Consider the following 24,674-nt stretch of genomic DNA (forward strand, 5'->3'; position numbering starts at 1 on the left):
TCTGAAGGGGTTTCCATCTCCATAGACGTGGGACAGCTCCCACCAACCCAAATATAGGTTGGCATAGGAGGGGGCAAATTTGGCCCCCATCGCCGTCCCACGCCTCTGGAGATAGAAATCCCCCTCAAACAGAAAATAATTATGGGTCAGCAAATAGTCAACTGAGACCTCAATGAACCGCTTCAATGCAATATCATATGTAGAAAAATTGTCCAAAAAGAATTTGATTGCCAAAGCTCCCTTGTCGTGAGGAATACAAGTATACAAAGAGACCACGTCAATTGTAACGAACATATAGTCCTCCTGCCAAACTAGTCTCTCAATTTGTCTGATAACATCAGACGTGTCTCTTATATAACTCATAAGGCTCAAGACCAAAGGTTTTAAATACCCATCTATCAATTCAGAAAGTGGCTCATTCAATGAGCCTATTCCTGCCACTATGGGTCTGCCAGGTGGACTGGTGGCGTGTTTGTGAACCTTCGGCAAATAATGAAATATAGCCGAAACTGGGTGCTCAGTATATAAGAAGTCAAAATTAGCCTGTTTAATAATGCCATCACTCATGGCTTGCTCCAAAATAATCTTCAATGCTGATTTAAAATAAAATACAGGATTACTTTTGAGTTTCTCATATACTGTGACATCCAAGAGTTGTCTGTAAGCTTCACTTAAATAATCTTGACGATTAAGAACCACCACCTTACCACCTTTATCAGAATTACGTATGACAAGTTCATGCTTATTTTTTAATTCTTGAATAGATTGAAATTTTGCTTTAGACAGATTAGCTCTATGATGTTGTTTATCACTTTCAGTTAAACTTAGTTTTTTCAATTCTTGTTCAACAGTTTTTTGAAAGACTTCTATGGAATTGGATCTAGATTTAACTGGATAAAACTTTGATTTACCCTTCATTTTTGTTATATCCTGGGTAACCCCAATAGGATAAGGGTTAAATTCCAAGTTTTCTCTATCCAATTCCATTAAATCCAAAATAGAACATTCCTCAGAAAAATCTAAACCACATCTAATGGGAACTGGTCTTTCCTCGCCCACCACACCTTGAGTATTTTCAGTGACTCCCAAAAAATGTTTTTTGAGAACAAGCGATCTCACAAATCTATTGAGATCTATCACTGTATTAAAAAGATCAAAGTGTGTGGTTGGAGAAAAACCTAGACCCAAAGATAAAACCTCAATTTGTGTTTTAGTTAGAACACAAGAAGAAAAATTAATAACATTATTAAGATGTTTTATTTGTGATTAAGTCTCACTGCTGCCGGGTGCACCGGAAGTTTTTGCTTTTTGTATTGTCATTTGAGCGTTGATGGAGCGCTCAGCTTCCCTTGCACCGGAGCATTGTGAGTGAAAGAGGATACGTCATCAGACGTCTAGTGTGTGTTTACTACGTGAAGAGCGTGAAGAGTGTCACGTGAGTGTGAACGGACACAGTTACAGTCTGAGCGCTTTCCCAAGTTGAACTGGTTTGGATCTCCATCACTTTTAAGGGGTAAGCTGCACGGATTTTACTGTGCTATTTCCTAACTGTCTGGTAATATAAAAATATTAAGTACCAATAGCGCATTAAGTCGTAGTACACACTGAAGAGGTGTTCACCCAAGTACTAGCTGCATTACACATAGCAGTCTAAGAGTGCCTTTGTACATTAATACAGACATTACAGCTTATAATCTCATGTGAGCTCATGTTATAAGTTTTAACACACCATAAGAAGGATTTAAATATACAAACACTAAGCAAGTATATTTATGAAATAAGGATTTATACAGCTAGACATGGCAGCAGGGGGATTTGTCTTGCAGCAATTTGCTGAAGAAATAAGTGACACTGAAGACCTTTTTAATTCTGACACTATGGAAAAGGAGGCAAATTCTAATCTGGACAGTCTTTTTTTCAAAATGGATTCTCTATTGAAAAATGACACAAGAATTGAGATGGATATTAAAAGCTTCCAGATGTATAAAAAAGCAATGCGAATACCACGTGGTCTTACAATCAGAAAATTCCCTTCTTTCCAAGTGTCAGATCAAGGTTTCATTGATAAATGGAATAATATTCTTACAGAGTGTTCTTTAGCACTCATTGATCTACTCATAGAATATAAAAAATCTTTGCGTCAAGAATTGAGTGATGAAAAGCAGAAATTACAGTCTTATTTGCGTCCACTTTCTGATAATCCAGATTTTGCAAAATATGATACCAAATTGCAACAGGTCATTTCTGATTTTAAGATTAATCTTTGGAATTTTAAAAAACAGAAAATCATGAGAGATAAACAGGACTATGAGTTAAATAAGGTATACAAATGGACAGTGACAAACACAAGAAGGAGATACAGAAGTTCCTATAAAGGCAGAGGTTCTGATAATAAGAAAGTGAGGTTTGCAGATACTGACACTGAATATGATTATGACTCCTCTGACATTGAGACATCTGTTGAAACCTCTACTGTTACGGAAGGACTATCATCTTTTGCATTAAATACAAGCAATGTATCACAGTCAAAAAACGGGAAGGGCCAACAGAAGTCCACTGCACGCCGAAAAAAATACGCAGAGGGGGACGAGGAAGATCAGGGAAGTTTAAGTCAGGATCAGATACCCAAGCCCAGGCGTTACCCACAGAGGAGGAGAGCAACACAGTTCCAGAAATATGCATGAATCTTAATAATGTTATTAATCTTTCTTCTTGTGTTCTAACTAAAACACAAATTGAGGTTTTATCTTTGGGTCTAGGTTTTTCTCCAACCACACACTTTGATCTTTTTAATACAGTGATAGATCTCAATAGATTTGTGAGATCGCTTGTTCTCAAAAAACATTTTTTGGGAGTCACTGAAAATACTCAAGGTGTGGTGGGCGAGGAAAGACCAGTTCCCATTAGATGTGGTTTAGATTTTTCTGAGGAATGTTCTATTTTGGATTTAATGGAATTGGATAGAGAAAACTTGGAATTTAACCCTTATCCTATTGGGGTTACCCAGGATATAACAAAAATGAAGGGTAAATCAAAGTTTTATCCAGTTAAATCTAGATCCAATTCCATAGAAGTCTTTCAAAAAACTGTTGAACAAGAATTGAAAAAACTAAGTTTAACTGAAAGTGATAAACAACATCATAGAGCTAATCTGTCTAAAGCACAATTTCAATCTATTCAAGAATTAAAAAATAAGCATGAACTTGTCATACGTAATTCTGATAAAGGTGGTAAGGTGGTGGTTCTTAATCGTCAAGATTATTTAAGTGAAGCTTACAGACAACTCTTGGATGTCACAGTATATGAGAAACTCAAAAGTAATCCTGTATTTTATTTTAAATCAGCATTGAAGATTATTTTGGAGCAAGCCATGAGTGATGGCATTATTAAACAGGCTAATTTTGACTTCTTATATACTGAGCACCCAGTTTCGGCTATATTTCATTATTTGCCGAAGGTTCACAAACACGCCACCAGTCCACCTGGCAGACCCATAGTGGCAGGAATAGGCTCATTGAATGAGCCACTTTCTGAATTGATAGATGGGTATTTAAAACCTTTGGTCTTGAGCCTTATGAGTTATATAAGAGACACGTCTGATGTTATCAGACAAATTGAGAGACTAGTTTGGCAGGAGGACTATATGTTCGTTACAATTGACGTGGTCTCTTTGTATACTTGTATTCCTCACGACAAGGGAGCTTTGGCAATCAAATTCTTTTTGGACAATTTTTCTACATATGATATTGCATTGAAGCGGTTCATTGAGGTCTCAGTTGACTATTTGCTGACCCATAATTATTTTCTGTTTGAGGGGGATTTCTATCTCCAGAGGCGTGGGACGGCGATGGGGGCCAAATTTGCCCCCTCCTATGCCAACCTATATTTGGGTTGGTGGGAGCTGTCCCACGTCTATGGAGATGGAAACCCCTTCAGAGATTATATACATTTTTTTGGTCGCTATATCGACGATATTTTGTTGATTTGGAAAGGTCCTAGAGACCTCCTTGACCCGTTTCTCAAATACTTACAGAACAACTCACTTAATTTACAGTTTACCATGGAAATTAATCCACATTCAATTCCTTTTTTGGATATTGAATTACATTCAAATGTTTAAAAATCCTGTATAGAAATTGAGTTGTTCAGAAAACCAATGGCTGGAAATACAATTTTGAATGCCAAATCATGTCATCCACATCATACTATTAAATCCATTCCCAAAAGTCAATACATGAGAATTAAACGTAACTGTACAAGCTCTACAAGTTATGAAAAACATTCTAGTGATTTGACTGACAGATTAGTCATGAGAGGTTATTCACGCATAGCCTTACTCCAAACTAAAAGTGATGTTGATCAGTTAGACAGAACAGACTTATTTGTGTCAGGCAAATCTAAGGCTTCAGATAAATTTAACAAATTAAAATTCATCACTTCCTACAGTATGGAATATGGTAAGATTTGTGACATAATCAGGAAAGCTCTCCCATATTGACCACTGATGAAAGTTTGGTAGATATTATTAGGGAGGGCATTTGCTTCGTGTCCCGCAAGGCACAAACCTTAGGGAACATGTTGTCTCCCTCTATGTTACCACGTCAACAGACTCAAAAAAACTGGCTCTCTATTAAACCTGGTTTCTACAAATGTGGAAGTAAAAGGTGTAAGTCTTGTGCTTTTGCATCTTTTGGCACTACTTTTACATCTACGAATTATCAAAAGACATTTGAAATTCGAGAACATATGACGTGCAATTCTTGCTACGTTATATACCTTTTGACCTGTAGGGGGTGCTATAAGCAGTATGTAGGACAAACGACTCGTGCGTTAAAAGATCGCTTTTTAGAGCACTTACGCTCAATTGATGATCCAGAGTCCACTACGCCTATTTCCCTGCATTTCAAAAAACATCACCACTCTGACAGCTCACTGCTGACATTCCAGGCGATCCAACTGATTCCTAGGCACCCAAGAGGTGGCAATAGAGGTATTGCTCTCAGTAAAAGAGAAGTTTACTGGATTTTTCAGTTGGGCACTAGGGTGCCAGCAGGTTTAAACTTTGATTGGGATGTAAAACTATTTGTAGATCAATAGTATAATTTAAGTGTATTTTCACAGTGTTCACTAAATTCAACATAATTGTTGAAAAACATTTTTTTTTATATTTTTTGATAATGATTAAAAGACATTATTTAATAATTAAATAATTTATTTTTATTACTGTTATTATTCAGTTTATTATTTACATTTGTATTTAATTAATAGTGTCATATTTTTACATTTAGGATGTTTATTATGTCTTTTATTTTTTGTGTTAGTTTGAGTATTTATGTCAGGACAAAAATTTGTAGTTAAAAACACATACTTTGCTCATGCTAACCTGCCTTAAAGGATTAAGTTTACTTTAATTAACTAATTGATTGCTGTGAGTTAACAGCTGACCTGTATTTAAGGCAGTGTATCATGGGTAGTAAGTATGGTCACTGAGGATGTAATACAAGGAAACGCGTCTGACCAGTCTCTATATTTTTCTACCTTGCTGCCTGTCTATTGCTGTTTTTCAATCCTACCTGTTGGATATCGTTATGCCTTATTGTATATGTGAAGGAATTTCCAAATAAACAGGTATTAATATTTACTTACTTCTACCTTGCTGGGTGTTTTATTTGTGATTAAGTCTCACTGCTGCCGGGTGCGCCAGAAGTTTTTGCTTTTTGTATTGTCATTTGAGAGTTGATGGATCGCTCAGCTTCCCTTGCACCGGAGCATTGTGAGTGAAAGAGGATACGTCATCAGACGTCTAGTGTGTGTTTACTACGTGAAGAGCGTGAAGAGTGTCACGTGAGTGTGAACGGACACAGTTACAGTCTGAGCGCTTTCCCAAGTTGAACTGACTTATGTAATCACCCTGGGCAAAATCAGGAGAAAGGAATGCACATCCAGACTGGACCGGGTACACATCCCATGACTCATAAACAGGCCTCGCTTTGGTTGCTATCGCACTCACATAGTCTGGATGTGCATTCCTTTCTCCTGATTACACATATAAACTTATATATACACAAAAATATATATACATATACAGTATATACACTTCCAAACCCCTCCCAGTCAAACACCTTGACATATACCATATCCCTTTTAAACTCTTTTTAGACATTTATTTCAATTATAAACATATATATATATATATATATATATATATATATATATATATATATATATTAATTAAATAGGTGTATATATATATCAGTGTAATACTTCATTTTAATATGTTTTACATGTGTTTCGTGTAACTTTTTTTAACCTTTTTTCAGGTCTCGCTAATTCTTCAAGCGCTATTTTGGGGCGTACTAAAGGAATTTGCTAAACCTTCTCTGGTAATTCTGTTTTACCGTGGACTTGCAATATTAATAAGCACACTAATTTTAGTGTAGTCCATCAATATTGCTCCTTGCACTATTGCTAGTGCTCAAACTTGTAACCTGGGCCTAAATGTGTTTTCTTTAAAATGAAGCAGAAGTTTTATATTCAAATGCATATCAAAGATAAAGCTGTAATTTTATGTTTAGTATCACTGCTGTTTACCACTAGATGGCAGCAGAAGGCTTTCTATCACAAATATGAAATCAATGGAAATGTCAAAAACAAACATTTAACCCCATAGTGACCAGACCATTTTTCAATTTTCTTACCCTTATGGACCAGGGCTATTTTTACATTTCTGCGGTGTTTGTGTTTAGCTGTAATTTTCCTCTTACTCATTTACTGTACCCACACATATTATATACTGTTTTTCTTGCCATTAAATGGACTTTCTAAAGATACCATTATTTTCATCATATCATAATTTACTATAAAAAATGTATAAAATATGATGAAAAAATTGAAAAAAAAAACACACTTTATTTTAACTTTGACCCCAAAATCTGTTACACATCTACAACCACCAACAAACACCCATGCTAAATAGTTTCTAAATTTTGTTCTGAGTTTAGAAATACCCATTGTTTACATGTTCTATGCTTTGTTTGCAAGTTATAGGGCAATAAATACAAGTAGCACTTTGCTATTTCATAAATCCTTCTCTGGGGTCCCCTTTGTTCATGAGTAACAAATCTATAGGAAATTAAGGGGAGGATTTGACCTTGCTGTCACTAAAGATTACCCCTTCCAAGTGAATCTAAGTGGCATTCTAAGAACAAAATGAGTAATAGCGCTAACTAGCACAGGTCTAAAAGGTTTTTTTTTTGTGTGTTTGGAAAAAGATAAAAAACTGTTTAAAAATAAAACGTATACATTATTTATTACATATATTTCTCTATTAAAAAACAAGGGACGTCTCCCTTAAATACAATAAAATGCCTATTAAAGGGACAGTAAAGTAAAAAAACAAAAAAAAAAAACTTTCATGATTCAGATAGGGCATGTAATTTTAAACAACTTTCCAATTTACTTTTATTACGAATTTTGCTTTGCTCTCTTGGTATTCGAAAGCTAAACCTAGGAGGTTCATATGCTCATTTCTTAGACCTTGAAGGCCGCCTCTAATCTGAAAGCATTTTGACAGTTTTTCACCACTAGAGGGCGTTAGTTCATATGTTTCATATAGATAACATTGAGCTCAGGCACGTGAAGCTCTTAGGAGTCAGAACTGATTGGCTAAAAATGCAAGTCTGTCAAAAGAATGGAAATAAGGGGGCAGTTTGCAGAGACTTAGATACAAGGTAATTACAGAGATAAAAAGTGTATTACTATAACTGTATTGGTTATGCAAAACTGGGGAATGGGTAATAAAGGGATTATCTACCTTTTTTAAAAACAACATTTCTAGTGTTGACTGTCCCTTTAAATGAGAATAACCACCATATGTTAATAAATGGATGGAACGATGGTCTAGAAGTGCCAATCTTAAAAAAGCTATAACCAGCTCAAGTCCGGGAAATAATCAGGTGTCCGTATAGGCTAAACTTGAACACAGTCTGCTGTAAATAAATGATGTAAAAAATAAGGTACCTTATTGTTGTAGATTCTTCTTTATGTGGCGTATAATGTCCAGTGATGTTCTTCAATGACTAATTATACAAATACCTCAGTCGGCTGGTAGCATTGCATCCAAGCGGGTGTTACCGAAGGTTTGTATTCCTCTCAGTTTATTATGGTCACGTGATGAACTGATATGCGTTCTAATCAAACGCTGATGACTTTGAAACAAAACGCAATACTTATATGAAAGGCAACAAATTTTGCTATGTAGGCTTGATCCTTTTTGTAGGTAGCGAATACCACTAGTAGTGGTGAGATTGTTCTTAATCCAACTTCTGAACGATACTGCTTAGATGCTTTGTGCAAAGTTCATAATGTTCAGAAATAGCAGACATATATGGCTTTGGAATTGCTTTTTGGTAATTAGAAGGCCGCTAAATGCCGCTGTGCACCACACGTGTATTATGCCCAGCAGTGAACGGGTTAATTAGGGAGCTTGTAAGGTTAATTTTAGCTTTAGTGTAGTGTAGTAGACATCTCAAAGTACTGATCTAGGCCCATTTTGGTATATTTCATGCCACCATTTCACCGCAAAATGCTATCAAATAAAATAAAATCATTAACTTTTTCACAAACTTTAGGTTTCTCGCTGAAATTATTTACAAACAGTTTGTGCAATTATGGCACAAATGGTTGTAAATGCTTCTCTGGGATCCCCTTTGTTCAGAAATATAAGACATACAGTTGTGCTCATAAGTTTACATTTATGATTTCTTGGCCATTTTTCAGAGAATATGAATGATAACACAAAAACTTTTCTTTCACTCATGGTTAGTGTTTGGGTGAAGCCATTTATTATCAATCAACTGTGTTTACTCTTTTGAAATCATAATGACAACAGAAACTACCCAAATGACCCTGTTTACATACCCTGGTGATTTTGGCCTGATAACATGCACACAAGTTGACACAAAGGGGTTTGAAAGGCTATTAAAGGTAACCATCCTCACCTGTGATCTGTTTGCTTGTAATTAGTGTGTGTGTATAAAAGGTCAATGAGTTTCTGGACTCCTGACAGACCCTTGCATCTTTCATCCAGTCTAGGCAAAGAAAAAGAGAACAAAAAGAGAGGTGCTTTGTGTGTACCAATAAAACAGATGGGTGAGATAAAGACAAGCCCACAACAGGGTACTCACATTCTGCAGGAGCACTCAGACAGTGCTATTAGGCGTGGACTGGGTACTCAACAGCAACCCAGCTTGCTAATACTTCCAGCGTGTCTCCAGGGACAATTCAGGAACACCCTTCTAAGACTGGAAAGGTAGACTGTCCAGGTAATCAGCTTCAGGAGGTCAGGCAAGTGATGCTGGTGATATCCAAAGCCCCCACATTAAGCAGGAACAATCCCAATAATGGGAATAGAGGCGGTGTGTTTAGTAGAAATGATCTGTAGTACTGTAGCTGAGAAACGCGTCGCATGTGAATAGGAGGGATTTGTTTGCCCTATTCTATTGTTCCAGTTTTTTAAAAAACCTTTTAAATTTTTTTTAATAAATCCTATCTTTTTACATTCTAATTTGGAACTGCTACTGATCATTTCTACTAAACACACCGCCTCTATTCCCATTATTGGGATTGTTCCTGCAGAATGTGAGTACCCTGTTGTGGGCTTGTCTTTATCTCACCCATCTGTTTTATTGGTACACACAAAGCACCTCTCTTTTTGTTCTCTTTTTCTTTGCCTAGACGTCTTCCCCTGTTGATGTGAGGAGAGTGCTGCTGCCGTCTTACATCCATGGAGTGTTTTCTGTGATCCTCTTGTGTTGGTGTCACTTTTTGGGACTGTTACCAACAATTGACTTTTCTATAGCTATCTCTGCTATTTGAGACATTTGTTACTACATCTTGTATTCATTTATTTTATTTTTTATTTTTTTTCTGTTATTATTTATTTTGTGTCAGCAGTATTTTTATATTATTTATTTTTTGAGTGTGTTTTAGAGCGCCCCCTATTGAGTTATCTCTATTGAGATAGCTTTTTTAGTATCTTTCATCCAGTGCTGCACTGACGTTTCTGGATTCTGAGTCATGGGGAAAGAAAAAGAATTGTCAAAGGATCTGTGGGAAAAAGGTAGTTGAACTGTTTAAAACAGGAAAAGGGATATTCAAACCCCTTTGTGTCAACTTGTGTGCATGTTATCAGGTCAAAATCACCAGGGTATGTAAACTTTTGATCAGGGTCATTTGGGTAGTTTCTGTTGTCATTATGATTTCAAAAGAGTAAACACAGTTGATTGATAATAAATGGAATATTTTACATTCCAATGTTTTTTACTTTTAATTTTTTATTAAATGTTCCCCTATATAAACATTGAAATGTTAAATATTTACAGTAAATACACAGTAAAACAGATTATTAAATATTATTATAGAATTATTAAACACATATATTATATATTGTATATTATTATTATTATTTATAGCATAGCCCTTTGCAGTCAAATAAATGGCCATATACTATATACCTTTGAACCCTTATAAATATTTTTATCAATATTTATATGAATTTTTTGATCAGATAGTGTTTATATGAGTGTAACAGTTTATTTTAAAGTATTTATGATGCGTTTGGTAAAACTTTTATTTCAGCTCTAACCCAAAAGCACAAATTACGTTTCCTGTAACATACCACCAAGTACAATCATAATATATACTTTATCAGCAGTATAAAGTACAAATATCAGTGTTTGTTTTGTATGTATTTCTTTGCTAATACTATTAATTATTTTTTTTATAATAAATGTATTATATGTAAAATAAAATCATGTTCCACTGTTTAGTGCTGTACATTACAATATAAGAGTAAAGATCTGCACGCAGGCTAAAGCCGGATCTAATGAGTGCACTAGGAAAATCCCAGTAGACATCATGTGCCTATAATCTGCCTCTGACCTTGATCTGAGCCAGTACCTTGTCTGTCTTTATACTTTGCAGAGAAAAAGAAGGGAATCTGTCACTCTGGCAGATGTAAACAATGCGCTGCTGCTGTTATGGGACCTACAGGAAATGCATATAATACCCTCTGGAAGCAATTTGCTAACTAGTGAGCTGGTTTTGTAAGACGTACAAAATGCATATTCTATATAGAATTCTATTGTGTTTTCTATTGTGTTTTTTCATGTGTTTGACTTAGATATTATGGGATCGCATGTGGGTTTTAAAAAAAAAAAAAAAATTAAAAAAGGGACAGTCTACTTGAAATGTTTTATTGTTTATTTTTACTTTAGTATTTTTTTTTCCAGATCCCCAAGACTTACTCCATTGGAAAGGTTAGGCGATTACCTTTCCAACGGTGGGTCTTGGGGGGTCTGTAGCTGCTTAAAAGCCTGAGATAAAGGCTTCTAAGCAGCATGCCCCCTTTCCCTATACTTTGTATTGTAAATTTAAAAAAAAGTTGCGCGGTGATGTCATCACGCGTGACATCCCCATGCAAAACGTGAAGCCCCGGCGATGCCTGTCATTATGCAGGCCCAATCGCCGGGGTAGGAGCGGGTGGGAGCCCTCAAATCTCCCTCAAGGTGGGGGAGTGCTAGCGATGGCTCTGAGCCGTCATTAGCACTCAAGGGGTTAAAAAGATAGATAATCCCTTTATTACCAAATTTCCCAGTTTTGCATAACTAACACGGTTATAGTAATACACCTTTAACCTCTAGTATTACCTTGTATCTAAGCCTCTGCAGACTGCCCCCCTTGTTTCAGTTCTTCTGACAGTGCTGACTCATAACTCCACAGGAGTGGGCACAATGTTATCTATATGGCACACATGAACTAGCAGTGTCTAACTATGAAAAACTGTCAAAATGCACTGAGATAAGAGGTAGGGGTGTCGAAAATAATAGTTAGTCCGATGCATCGCGATGCAGACTTAAAAGATGCTGCATCGATGCACTGAAGTTAAGAATCGATTCCGGAGTGACGTCATCACGCGAGGACACGTGACCCTGCGCACATTTTACAGACGCACCAAGCCCTGCGCCCTTTAGTTTGCCATGGTCTCGCTGCTTTTATTGGCTGGGACAGGTATAGCGGGTTAGATTGTGTCTGGAGCTGTCATTGACCGCGCTTCCTCTCGGTATTGGCGGTCAGTTACGGCGTTTGCCCACGGATGGTTGTGCTGGTGTCGGCAGCAAGTCCCGGCGGTGATGGTGGATGAACTGGTGCAGAAAGTTTAAGGTCTCTGAGGTAAATGAGAGAGTAGGGTTATAGAACACAGGCCCCGTGATAAACATTAACCCTCAATTGTTGTGCATTGCGGGGGTCTGTGTTCTATAATCCTACTCTCTCATTCACCTCAGAGACATTAGAGAAGTTTGACTAACCCATAGCCCACACTGTGTGAATCACAGAAGTTAGATACATTCACAGGCTACATCATATGCAATTTAATGGTTGGGTTTCCCCATGTATCCAGTTAGATTATGATGTTGACAACATACTATTATTTTTAAATTTTAAGATCTTTAGAGCTGTGATATGCGTCACTGTATTTTTATTTGCTCTTGCTGTGTTAAAAGCCAGTATTCCCTTTATATTTACAACAAAGTGGCAGAGTGTGGCTGGATGCATGCATGTGCATTGTCCTTTCACAAACCCTACTGATCTGAATGTTTCAAGTTTGACTTGTATCACCCATTTAATACTCAGATGTGCAAGAATTGACACTTTAGGGGTCTTATGATATTTAAACTTCTTATTTTTCTATTATAACAGAATCTGTTTCAGTCCTGATGATTCAATAATATGTGTGTGTGCATATATATATTATATATATATTGTGTGTATGATTGTGTATATATATATTGTTTGTATAAAAATCATGGGCAGTAATCGTGATGCATCGCGGAATCGAATCGTTGACAGGATAATCGTAATCTAATCGAATCGTGAGACAAGTGAAGATGCGCACCCCTAATAAGAGGCAGCCTTAAAAAGCTTAGAAATCAGTTTGAGCCTACCTAGGAAGCTCCCAGGCCATGGGTTATGATCTGGAGCTGCCTTACCATTTCCCAGATCACCTGTTGGTTGTCCATTGTCTTTGTTGAGGACAGCTGGCATCCCTATATGTGACACAAATCACATAATCCTGATATTCTAAAGAAACAAAACCATATGGTGTGAGAGTATCTTTTAAAAAAAAAAAGAAGTTTGCCCATAAAAGAGGGACTGTGGCGAGGTCTTTAAAGGGACATAAAACCTCATATTTTTCGTTCATGATTGAGATAGAGCATGTCATTTTAAAGAACTTTCCAATTTACATCTATTATCAAATGTTCTTGGTATGCTTTGTTAAAAAGAAGGTAAGCTCAGAAGCGTGCATCAGTTTCTGGCACTATATGGTGATAGTTTTGCAAGAATGTTATACATCAGCATGAGCACTAGATGGCAGCACGTTTATGGTCCACACATGAGCACTTTACCTATCAAGATATCTATTCAACAAAGAATAACAATGAAGCAAATTTTATATTAGAGGTAAATTGGAAAAAACATTTTTAAATTGCATGCTCTGTCTTAATCATGAAAGAAAAATTTGAGGTTTTGTGTCCCTTTATGGTAAAACCTTATAGTGCTTTAATACGGTGAGTATCAAAAGACACATAACTGAACAGCATTAGGACTATCGGTACTAACCCATAAAGGAAATAAAAAAAATGAATATATCATCCTGTTTAGTTTTTTTTTCCCTTATATTTAATGGGGCGTTGTACTGTAAATTATTCTCCCTGTTAACGATCATTTTTTTGTCTGCCAGGATTGTATCAAATGGTTTAAAAATTGCTCATTTACTTTTATATGTAACTTATTTTACTATAGCATTTGTTTTAGAAATGCTATGTAAACAAGAGGGAGCAAAATAAATTAACCCAGAGACAAGTACATTTGAAAAGCTTTCTTACAGCATCTTTAAAGACAATGAACCATTTTAAGGGATCCTGTGTTTAATTTGTTTCTATTATTAATATGAAAGAGCCTCATTTAAATGTTAACAGGAAGTATGTGTCAGCCAAAGGGGATTGTCAGGAAATATCTATCACTCAACCAGCATTAGCAGGAAATACACAACTGATATTGTGGTATAAGTTTCACTTTAAATGTAAATAGAATTTACTTCACATCAGGCAAAAAATATATTACAACAAGTATTGCCCTTTCATATGAATGATAAAAAAATAGTGCAATGTCCCTTTAACATCACCACATATTCCAATACATGTGAACATATCTATAGAACAACGAGCCTCCCTCTAGCCTCACTTAGCCCATATACTTAGTTCCTTAAATAGCTCTGGCTTAGGTCCTACAGTTTAGAACCAAGACACTACAGCAGACAGCTAAATGAAATTGCCTGTATTAATCACTATTTCTTCTCCCTGCTTACAGAGCAGAAAGAGCACATATGTTGGTATCTCACAGGATTCACCAGCACATTGTGTCTGGTTTGGACATATTACCTCACTCCCTCCTGACAAGAGCTTAAAATATGCATATTTTCCCATTTCCCTGTTTTCATATGCAGATGTTATGAAGACACAAGGATACGGTGGCTGACATCCACCCATGAGACCTAAAATACTGGTAAACCAAGAAAGAAGCTTTTTTTTTTTTTACATAAAAGTAGCTGAAAACCCAAACCATTACATCCATGCTCTACAAGACATCTGAGAAAAAAGTGCAAAAATTATTCTAAAATAAAATTGGTTGGTTTGATAGTTTTATATCTGTTATTTTTACAGATTAGTTCAGAGCTCTCCTGAAATGAAATATGTTACATTTCAAAATGCTGATATATTCTTGAGCTGCTCTATCAAGGGTGGACTGAGACCAACCAGGGTCTCTGAGCAAAAATAAGGGAAGGGGCCCCACCCTGTCCCCCTCCACACCTCCTTTGTGTGGTCCCATACTAAAATGCCTGCCTGGTGCCGCCGGCTCCCTCAAAGTCACAGCCGCTAGAGTAACTCAACTGCTGAGCTAGCTCATTTAACCAAGTGTGACTATGAGTATAAATAGCACACTAGCAGCACCCACTAGGACTGGCTGAATGCTCAATCTGCACCTGTGCTCTATCTAATTGATGGGGTAATCACTGGTTTACATATGGCTGACAAAAGGGGTTATACAGTATATACTGCTAAATGAAGGGGTTAAGCATTCATTGCGCTTCCTAAACAATTATGGATTGCAGACTTTACAACTATTTCACATCTTGAAGGGTGGTCACAGTTTGAGAGCTCTCTATCCGCTTTTCCTCCTGCAGAACCCCAAAAGTTCCAGCAAGCTGAGAAGTGCCTACAAACTTCCCCATTCCTTCTGCCATTACCCATCCAGCTTTACCCAACTCAATTATCATGTCCTGCTCAAAGCCACTATATTTTAATTTGGTTCGTCCCCCAGTTTGCTACATCTCTGCACCATGATCTCCCTGACTAAGCCACAAGCCTCCACATCCAAGATAATCTCCAGGAAAGACATAAGATTATTTGAGCTAAAAGAAGATTGTTTACTTTCCTCATGTTGTAAACTGTCATGTCCGCTGTTAAGTGGCCTTTCTTCCAGTGTTCCTATCTCCTTTCACTTTGTAACACAGAAGTGACATTGCAAAAGGGGAGGAGCCAAGAGGTGGTATAGGCAAAAACCACTGGGTGTACAGATAACATTTACAGCAGAGCAACAGCCTCACTTCAACACTAAACTGTATTTTTCTAAGACTGTACATAAATAAAATCAGAGGCACATTCCTTGAAGGGACCTTAAACTCTTTGATAATTCATTATAAAATGTTTCTATTGAAAAAAATGCAATGTACTACAGCTTATTTTGTCCCATTTTTTTGTAATTTGATTCTGAAAATTCTGGGCTTTCCAATTACTGTTAAAAGTGAAAGTGTAGAATTCAGTTTTGCAGGAACAGTAAAGTCAAAATGAAACGTTCCTTATCTAACTAGAGCAAACTATTTTAAATATTTTTCCAATGTACTTATATTACCTAATTTACTTCCTTCTCCTTTTCTTTTAGTATACCTAGGTATGCTCCAGAGCAACTATGTACTACTGGGAACTAGATGCTGATTGGTGACTGCATATGTATACCTCTTATCATTGGTTCACCTGATCTATTCAGCAAGCTCCCAGTAGTGCATTAGTGTTCTTAAACAAAGTATATCTAAAAATATCAGCAAATTTGATAATGGAAAGAAATTGGAGAGTCGTTTAAAATAGTATCCTCTATCCAAATCAATAAATAAATATTTTGGGTTTCATGTCCTTAACACATTAATTTGATGCACATGCTAGTGACCTATTAATAACTCTGTCTAATTGTCTCAGCAGACAAAGAAACCTAGGTTAGAATAGGGGGGGCGCCCTCTTGCATACTAAAACCTCTCATTTGTTTTTTTTCAATATTTAAACGACAAATATAACATTAAAAATACATCTGCATATTATTCTCAGGCTAAGCTTTGCTTTTAATATACCATTATATCTAGCATTTAATTAGAGTTTAACGTCCCTTTAACAAAAGATAATACTTTTCAGACATGTATTTGAAAAGTGCAACCCATTAACAAAATAGATGTACCCTGTACATTGCATATGATATGAAAAACAAAAATGTTCTTTTTTTATTCAGACAGCATACAATTTTAAAAAAGATTCCAATTTACTTTTTTTTATATCAAATTAGCCTTGTTCCCATGATATTCTTTGTTGAAGAGATACCTGGGTAGGTGTTTGAAGCAGTACAAGGCAGGAAATAGTGCTCTTGCAAATTGATAACATTCTTGCAAAACTGCTGCCATGTAGTGCTCCAGAAATGGGCTCCTGAGCTTACGTCCTTGCTATTCAACAAAAGAAACCAAGTGAATGAAGAAAATTTGATAATAGAAGTAAATTAGAAAGTTTAAAATTGCTGCTCCGTCTGAATCATGAAATATTTTTGTAGGGTTTCATATCCCTTTAAAGGTGGTTTTGGCTCTGCAATAGCGTGGGCATCGCCAAAAGCTGTGACACTGCCTATTGCAACACCGCCTCACTCAAAGTATTAGGCTATAGTGCAGTCTCTCACTGCTGTCGGCAAGAGCTGTGCTATTTAACCCCTTCAATCAAAAATGACATGACTCTGTACGTCTGCTGTTGTTAAGGGGTTAAATGCATAGATAAAATACTGATCTGAAGCTGCATCAAATGACACAGTGACCTAATAAGCAGTTGTAGTCGCACAGGTGGGTTCTCAGCTTCTTCTGAGAAATTACTTCAGTTATGAATTTAACCCTTTGCAGGGGTTAAACACATATACTTGTAGAGTCACTAGAGCTAAAATTGCATACTTTAAATAATTAGAACATGCAATTTTTTTCACTAGAATTGCCCTTTAAAGTCAATACCAGAGCTAGTTTAACACATCTAGAAAGTCATTCATAAAAGGTATTTAGTATACGTGCAGCCACCAATCAGCAGCTAGCTCCTAGTAGTGCATTGCTGCTCCTGAGCCTACCTAGATTTCTTTTCAACAAAGGAACAAAGTAAATTTGATGACATAAGTAAATTGAAAAACCTCTTAAAATAAAATCACATGCCATATCTGTATCTGAAATGTTAATTTGAGGCATTATTATTAGTATTTTGCAGTAATCTACTTCTCAGTCAGCAGTAATGTAAATCTTGTTTGTATATTAAACAAAGGTGCAATACACAGTGCAGCATTTTGCTATATTGGTCTATAACTGTGCAGCATTTTGCTATATTGGTCTATAACTGTGCAGCATTTTGTTATATTGGTCTATAACAGTGCAGCATGTTGTTATATTGGTCTATAATAGTGCAGCATTTTGTTATATTGGTCTATAACTGTGCAGCATTTTGTTATATTGGTCTATAACTGTGCAGCATTTTGTTATATTGGTCTATAACTGTGCAGCATTTTGTTATATTGGTCTATAACTGTGCAGCATTTTGCTATATTGGTCTATAATAGTGCAGCATTTTGCTATATTGGTCTATAACTGTGCAGCATTTTGCTATATTGGTCTATAACAGTGCAGCATTTTGTTATATTGGTCTATAACTGTGCAGCATTTTGTTATATTGGTCTATAATAGTGCAGCATTTTGCTATATTGGTCTATAACTGTGCAGCATTTTGCTATATTGGTCTATAACTGTGCAGCATTTTGCTATATTGGTCTATAACTGTGCAGCATTTTGTTATATTGGTCTATAACAGTGCAGCATTTTGTTATATTGGTCTATAACTGTGCAGCATTTTGTTATATTGGTCTATAACTGTGCAGCATTTTGTTATATTGGTCTATAACAGTGCAGCATGTTGTTATATTGGTCTATAATAGTGCAGCATTTTGTTATATTGGTCTATAACTGTGCAGCATTTTGTTATATTGGTCTATAACTGTGCAGCATTTTGTTATATTGGTCTATAACTGTGCAGCATTTTGCTATATTGGTCTATAATAGTGCAGCATTTTGCTATATTGGTCTATAACTGTGCAGCATTTTGCTATATTGGTCTATAACAGTGCAGCATTTTGTTATATTGGTCTATAACTGTGCAGCATTTTGTTATATTGGTCTATAATAGTGCAGCATTTTGCTATATTGGTCTATAACTGTGCAGCATTTTGCTATATTGGTCTATAACTGTGCAGCATTTTGCTATATTGGTCTATAACTGTGCAGCATTTTGCTATATTGGTCTATAACTGTGCAGCATTTTGCTATATTGGTCTATAACTGTGCAGCATTTTGCTATATTGGTCTATAACTGTGCAGCATTTTGCTATATTGGTCTATAACAGTGCAGCATTTTGCTATATTGGTCTATAACAGTGCAGCATTTTGCTATATTGGTCTATAACTGTGCAGCATTTTGCTATATTGGTATATAACAGGGGAGCATTTTGCTATATTTGTCTATAACAGTGCAGCATTTTGCTATATTGGTCTATAACAGAGCAGTATGTTGCTATATTGGTATATAACAGGGGAGCATTTTGCTATATTTGTCTATAACAGTGCAGCATTTTGCTATATTGGTCTATAACTGTGCAGCATTTTGCTATATTGGTCTATAACAGTGCAGCATTTTGCTATACTGGTCTATAACTGTGCAGCATTTTGCTATATTGGTCTATAACTGTGCAGCATTTTGCTATATTGGTCTATAACAGTGCAGCATTTTGCTATATTGGTCTATAACAGTGCAGCATTTTGCTATACTGGTCTATAACTGTGCAGTATGTTGCTATATTAGTCTATAACTGTGCAGCATTTTGCTATATTGGTCTATAACTGTGCAGCATTTTGCTATATTGGTCTATAACAGTGCAGCATTTTGCTATATTGGTCTATAACTGTGCAGTATGTTGCTATATTAGTCTATAACTGTGCAGCATTTTGCTATATTGGTCTATAACTGTGCAGCATTTTGCTATATTGGTCTATAACTGTGCAGCATTTTGCTATATTGGTCTATAACAGTGGAGCATTTTGCTATATTGGTCTATAACTGTGCAGCATTTTGCTATATTGGTCTATAACAGTGGAGCATTTTGCTATATTGGTCTATAACAGAGCAGTATGTTGCTATATTGGTCTATAACAGTGCAGCATTTTGCTATATTGGTCTATAACAGTGCAGCATTTTGCTATATTGGTCTATAACAGAGCAGTATGTTGCTATATTGGTCTATAACAGTGGAGCATTTTGCTATATTGGTCTATAACAGTGCAGCATTTTGCTATATTGGTCTATAACTGTGGAGCATTTTGCTATATTGGTCTATAACAGTGGAGCATTTTGTTATATTGGTCTATAACTGTGCAGCATTTTGTTATATTGGTCTATAACTGTGCAGCATTTTGTTATATTGGTCTATAATAGTGCAGCATTTTGCTATATTGGTCTATAACTGTGGAGCATTTTGCTATATTGGTCTATAACTGTGCAGCATTTTGCTATATTGGTCTATAACAGTGCAGCATTTTGCTATATTGGTCTATAACTGTGGAGCATTTTGCTATATTGGTCTATAACAGTGGAGCATTTTGTTATATTGGTCTATAACTGTGCAGCATTTTGTTATATTGGTCTATAATAGTGCAGCATTTTGCTATATTGGTCTATAACTGTGGAGCATTTTGCTATATTGGTCTATAACTGTGCAGCATTTTGCTATATTGGTCTATAACAGAGCAGTATTTTGCTATATTGGTCTATAACTGTGCAGCATTTTGCTATATTGGTCTATAACAGAGCAGCATTTTGCTATATTGGTCTATAACAGAGCAGTATGTTGCTATATTGGTCTATAACAGTGCAGCATTTTGCTATATTGGTCTATAACAGTGCAGCATTTTGCTATATTGGTCTATAACAGTGGAGCATTTTGCTATATGGTCTATAACTGTGCACTGTGCAGCATTTTGCTATATTGGTCTATAACTGTGGAGCATTTTGCTATATTGGTCTATAACTGTGCAGCATTTTGCTATATTGGTCTATAACAGAGCAGCATTTTGCTATATTGGTCTATAACAGTGCAGCATTTTGCTATATTGGTCTATAACAGAGCAGCATTTTGCTATATTGGTCTATAACAGAGCAGTATGTTGCTATATTGGTCTATAACAGTGGAGCATTTTGCTATATTGGTCTATAACTGTGCAGCATTTTGCTATATTGGTCTATAACAGTGGAGCATTTTGCTATATTGGTCTATAACTGTGCAGCATTTTGCTATATTGGTCTATAACAGAGCAGTATGTTGCTATATTGGTCTATAACAGTGGAGCATGTCCTGACGGATTAGTTACCATGCAGTGTTGTGATCCTCCCTCCCGTCTCCCTGGCTCTGTTGCCGGTATCAGCCTCTGGGGGCAGCTTCGTGCACTCTCAGCCAGGCAGACGTCTCTTACGTGTGTGTCACGTCAGGGTCTCCTCCTCTGCCGACCATTCAATCTCTCACTCACTCTCACATCACACACCAGAAGAAGGGGAGCCAGGCAGCGGGAACCCGGGGACCCTGCTCTGACCATCAGCCTCTGGCCCCCGGAGCTTCCAGGGATCCCTAGAGCGGCAGAAGCACGGAGGATGCTGAGTAGCAGATACGCCAGGACGCCGTGACCAGCTGGTATGTAACGGTCCTGGGATCCGGCGGGAGCAGTGCCACTGTGCTCGTGCACTGAGGTTTATTCTCTGTGCTCTCCCCAGTGTCGCGCGATATTCACTTATTTGTATCTAAAGTATTATTTAATCAGGGAAGGAAGCGCAGGGCTGCTGATTCTGGGCTTAGTGGCAGATCTCTGCAATGTGCTGCAGAACTTTTGTGACCGTTGTGAGGACTGTGCAATATGCTGCACAATAACATGCTTGTGCGATGTACTGCAGACACCAGGGGCGGCAGGAGATGTGAAATGTGCTGCAGGGAGCTAGTACAGTAACAGATATATGTGCAATGAGCTGCAGTATCTACAATTGTGCAATGGCAGAACTTTATGCCAGTAACTGGTTGGTGTCATATAACACAGTCAGTCCTGTATCTGTGTAGTGACTGGTTACAGGGTGAGATATTTGTGTAATGTGCTGCAGTGACCTAAATGTCTGTCAGTCCTGCTCTTGCTGGATGTAGACACAGTCTTGTGAGTAATGTGCTGCAGGATGGGGAAAAAAGATTATAGGGAATGATCACTTTGTCATGTGACATGTTCGCCTATATTAGTATCTTATGGAACCTACATTAAAGAAACAGACTCCTTGAACTTTGAAAGAGTCTGCTGGCTTTAGTTCTGCATCAATGGTGTCATTATTTCTCTATACAGTGGTCGCTCTGTTGAAGACCTATATGGAGTAGATATTGCTGCTTAGGACTTCTGCAGATCCCAGGATAGTGGGCAGTGAGCAGATTGTGCCTGATCATCTGGTACTGAACAATGAAGTTCACAATTGCTAGTCCATATTGTTTTTTATTATACAAGGGCCTAACTGTACTATGTGAAAATGTAGCCTGATTTTTTTTTTAAGGAACTTCTGAGAAATAACTATGAACCTGATGCTTTTATTTTTATTACTTGCGTTGGATGCACTTGTGAAGTTAGTATTCCTGTTAGTAATTTCTTAACAAATGCTAATAGACTCCCTGCAGCTCTCTTTCATTGTTCCAATCAATAAATACAGTGACATGAAAGCGAAATTGAAAGCTGTTTACTTAGCACCCTGTTTCCTAAACATGAACTTTCCATTTAGTACCATAAAATGAGAAACTCACCAGTTCACTTGCTGTAGTTTTACTTTAATATTTTCTCATCATCATTAGATTCTGAACTGATATAGTATAAGATGTCTGGTTAAACCCAGGTTCTCTGCTTAAATGGAGAGAATTCTGCTTTTGTCATGCTCAGACTGAGTTAGAGACAAGCATGCTTAATATATTATTTATTAGGAAGATGTAAAATGTGGTGTAAATGCTTCTAAAAGAAAGTATTTATTTATTTATTTTGGAAACATTGTGGTAGGGAAGATAAAGGAAAATAATTAAAGTTTTGATATGCATACCGAATATTAAGTAGGCTCAAACTGTGTAATGATGTTGTTTCTTATTAGCTCTCAAATGTTTGTTTAGCTTTTTAAACATACTCTGTTACCAACATTAATTTACTAGTTGACATATATAGATACATTAGTGGTTATTAAATGTTTTATTTACAAATGCACAATCCAAGAATCAGTCTCTTTATTTAATTTACTGTTAAGATTTCATAATTATGGCAACAAATAAAATGTCAGATTCAAGATGCGTTGAGTTGAAATGTTGGTATTGCAGCATCAGTATTGAAAACATAACTACAGCCCTCTCTTGGTCTAACTGGCTTTTTTATTGGAATCTTCTCATCATTCTTAATCTTATGATACTTTATGTCTCCATCTTTGTTTTATTTGAAAAAGATACAGAATATAGTATGTACAGTAAGCTTTATGTATAGGAAATAGTTTTATTTTGTTTCTTTAGAAGTGTAGTTCTGTTTACATTTGATTAATAGCCACAGCTGAATTTTTAAAGGGACATTGTACTTAGAAAATCCCTATTTTGCTCCCATTGGAGAATTTTCATATATAACTTTTCAAATTTGCTCACCAACTGTGCTCCTGTGCCACTCCCAGATGAGGCTACAACTTTGACTATGTATTTAACCCCCTTGCATAGTTCAAACTGATAGTAAAATAAAGGTATTTTGTTTAAAATCAGTTGCTTTAATGAAAAAAAAAAAAACATTTTGTTATTACAGTACAGCGAGTTAACAGAGCCAGGTGTAATTAGGCAGTATGTGATCCTGGCCTGCACGCCTGTGTTTGTATTCACAATGCTGTGTTTGTGCTAATGGACTTGTTGTGGCTCAGTCAGAACACACCCCTGTTGCTATGTGATGTGATGCTTTGCTTTGTCTCCGCAGCAAACAACTGATGCCCAAATTACATTCCCAAATGAACACACACAGTTTGTATTTTCCACAGCTGAATTGTTATTAAGTGCTTCCATCATCCTAGGCGGCCTTATCTCCTGCCTGACACACTATTGGTAGACCCTAACCAACGCTCAATTTTCTTTTGTTGATGGGTTCTGGCATATTAATACAATGAATTGAAAGCAATAAAGCATGGCATTGAAATAAGAAATCCCAAGTGGACACAGCAGGCAAAACATTGTGCTTGAGTAGCAGCCAGAGAATGAAGTTTAATATAATGTGATGGCTGTCAGTGCTTTGTCACTGTGAATAGTGCAGGTAACAGATTAATTACCTTCAGAAATATGAAATAACCTTGAATTTTGGTATCACAGGGGTTGGAATGCTGCCATGTTAAACTTATTGACAGTATAACACCAGCTGTCCTTTTAATATATGCACTCTGTATGTTTACTAGCCATTATGCTCTGCAATTGCTGGATACTTGTTTCATTTAATAAAACATCTTAAATTAATTTGATAAGATGTTGGCGTTTTTATTATAGTGAATGATCTTTGTTAAAAAGGGCTTCCTAATTGGCAAATATCTAATATAATGGTGTTAGTTACATTGTAAGTCAGTGCCTGTTTTGTCTAAAAGAGAACTTTTATCTGCTCCTGCCCTGAATACAAGGTATTACGGTATCATACTTGTAGAGGTGTGTCCTTGTCCACCAATAGAAATGTGAGAATTGTCCTCAGCCAGAACGCATCAGTAGGAAGTTTACAGCTGATGGCTGTAGTTTTAAATAAGTTTCAAAATAAATGAAAACATTGTTTATGTAACCCTTTTAAATAATTTTTAAATCTTCCACTTTAGAGGGCCTGTTATTTATGTGTAAAAAATAAAATAAATAATAATAATTGTGCTTTGTCTCATGATACCTTGACTAACCAAAAAGCAAAGTCTGCAATCTAGGTTTTCAAAGTGCTGCATACAGCCTAAGCCAGCATTTGAGGTTACATAATTTGCTTTTTGGCAATGTGTGACACAAGCACATTGTTACACAAAACCAAAAGATGTTTAATGTCCTTTTAATATAATAAATGGAACATTTTTTTTGTACAATGTCCCTTTTAATGAATTGCTCTTTGTTCTGAACCCAAACGTATC

The 24,674-nt window shown here is 36.4% G+C and overlaps 2 protein-coding genes across 3 annotated transcripts in view; one reads left to right on the forward strand and one right to left on the reverse strand.

Annotated features, from left to right (window-relative positions):
* The window catches only part of ABHD12B (abhydrolase domain containing 12B), a 142,448-nt gene extending 121,439 nt beyond the window's left edge, over nt 1-21,009 (reverse strand). The window contains exon 1 of the mRNA XM_053697639.1: nt 20,876-21,009. The gene's annotated coding sequence lies outside the window, so the exon portion shown is untranslated. The remainder of the gene's footprint in view (nt 1-20,875) is intronic.
* A 14-nt stretch (nt 21,010-21,023) lies between these two features.
* The window catches only part of NIN (ninein), a gene marked incomplete in the record, with an annotated part of 241,706 nt that continues 238,055 nt past the window's right edge, over nt 21,024-24,674 (forward strand). Inside the window, 1 exon segment of one of the 2 annotated variants that reach the window (XM_053697636.1) lies at nt 21,024-21,192. 2 annotated transcript variants of the gene reach the window in all.

Source organism: Bombina bombina, chromosome 1 (genome assembly GCF_027579735.1).
Source record: "Bombina bombina isolate aBomBom1 chromosome 1, aBomBom1.pri, whole genome shotgun sequence".
NCBI lineage: Eukaryota > Metazoa > Chordata > Amphibia > Anura > Bombinatoridae > Bombina > Bombina bombina.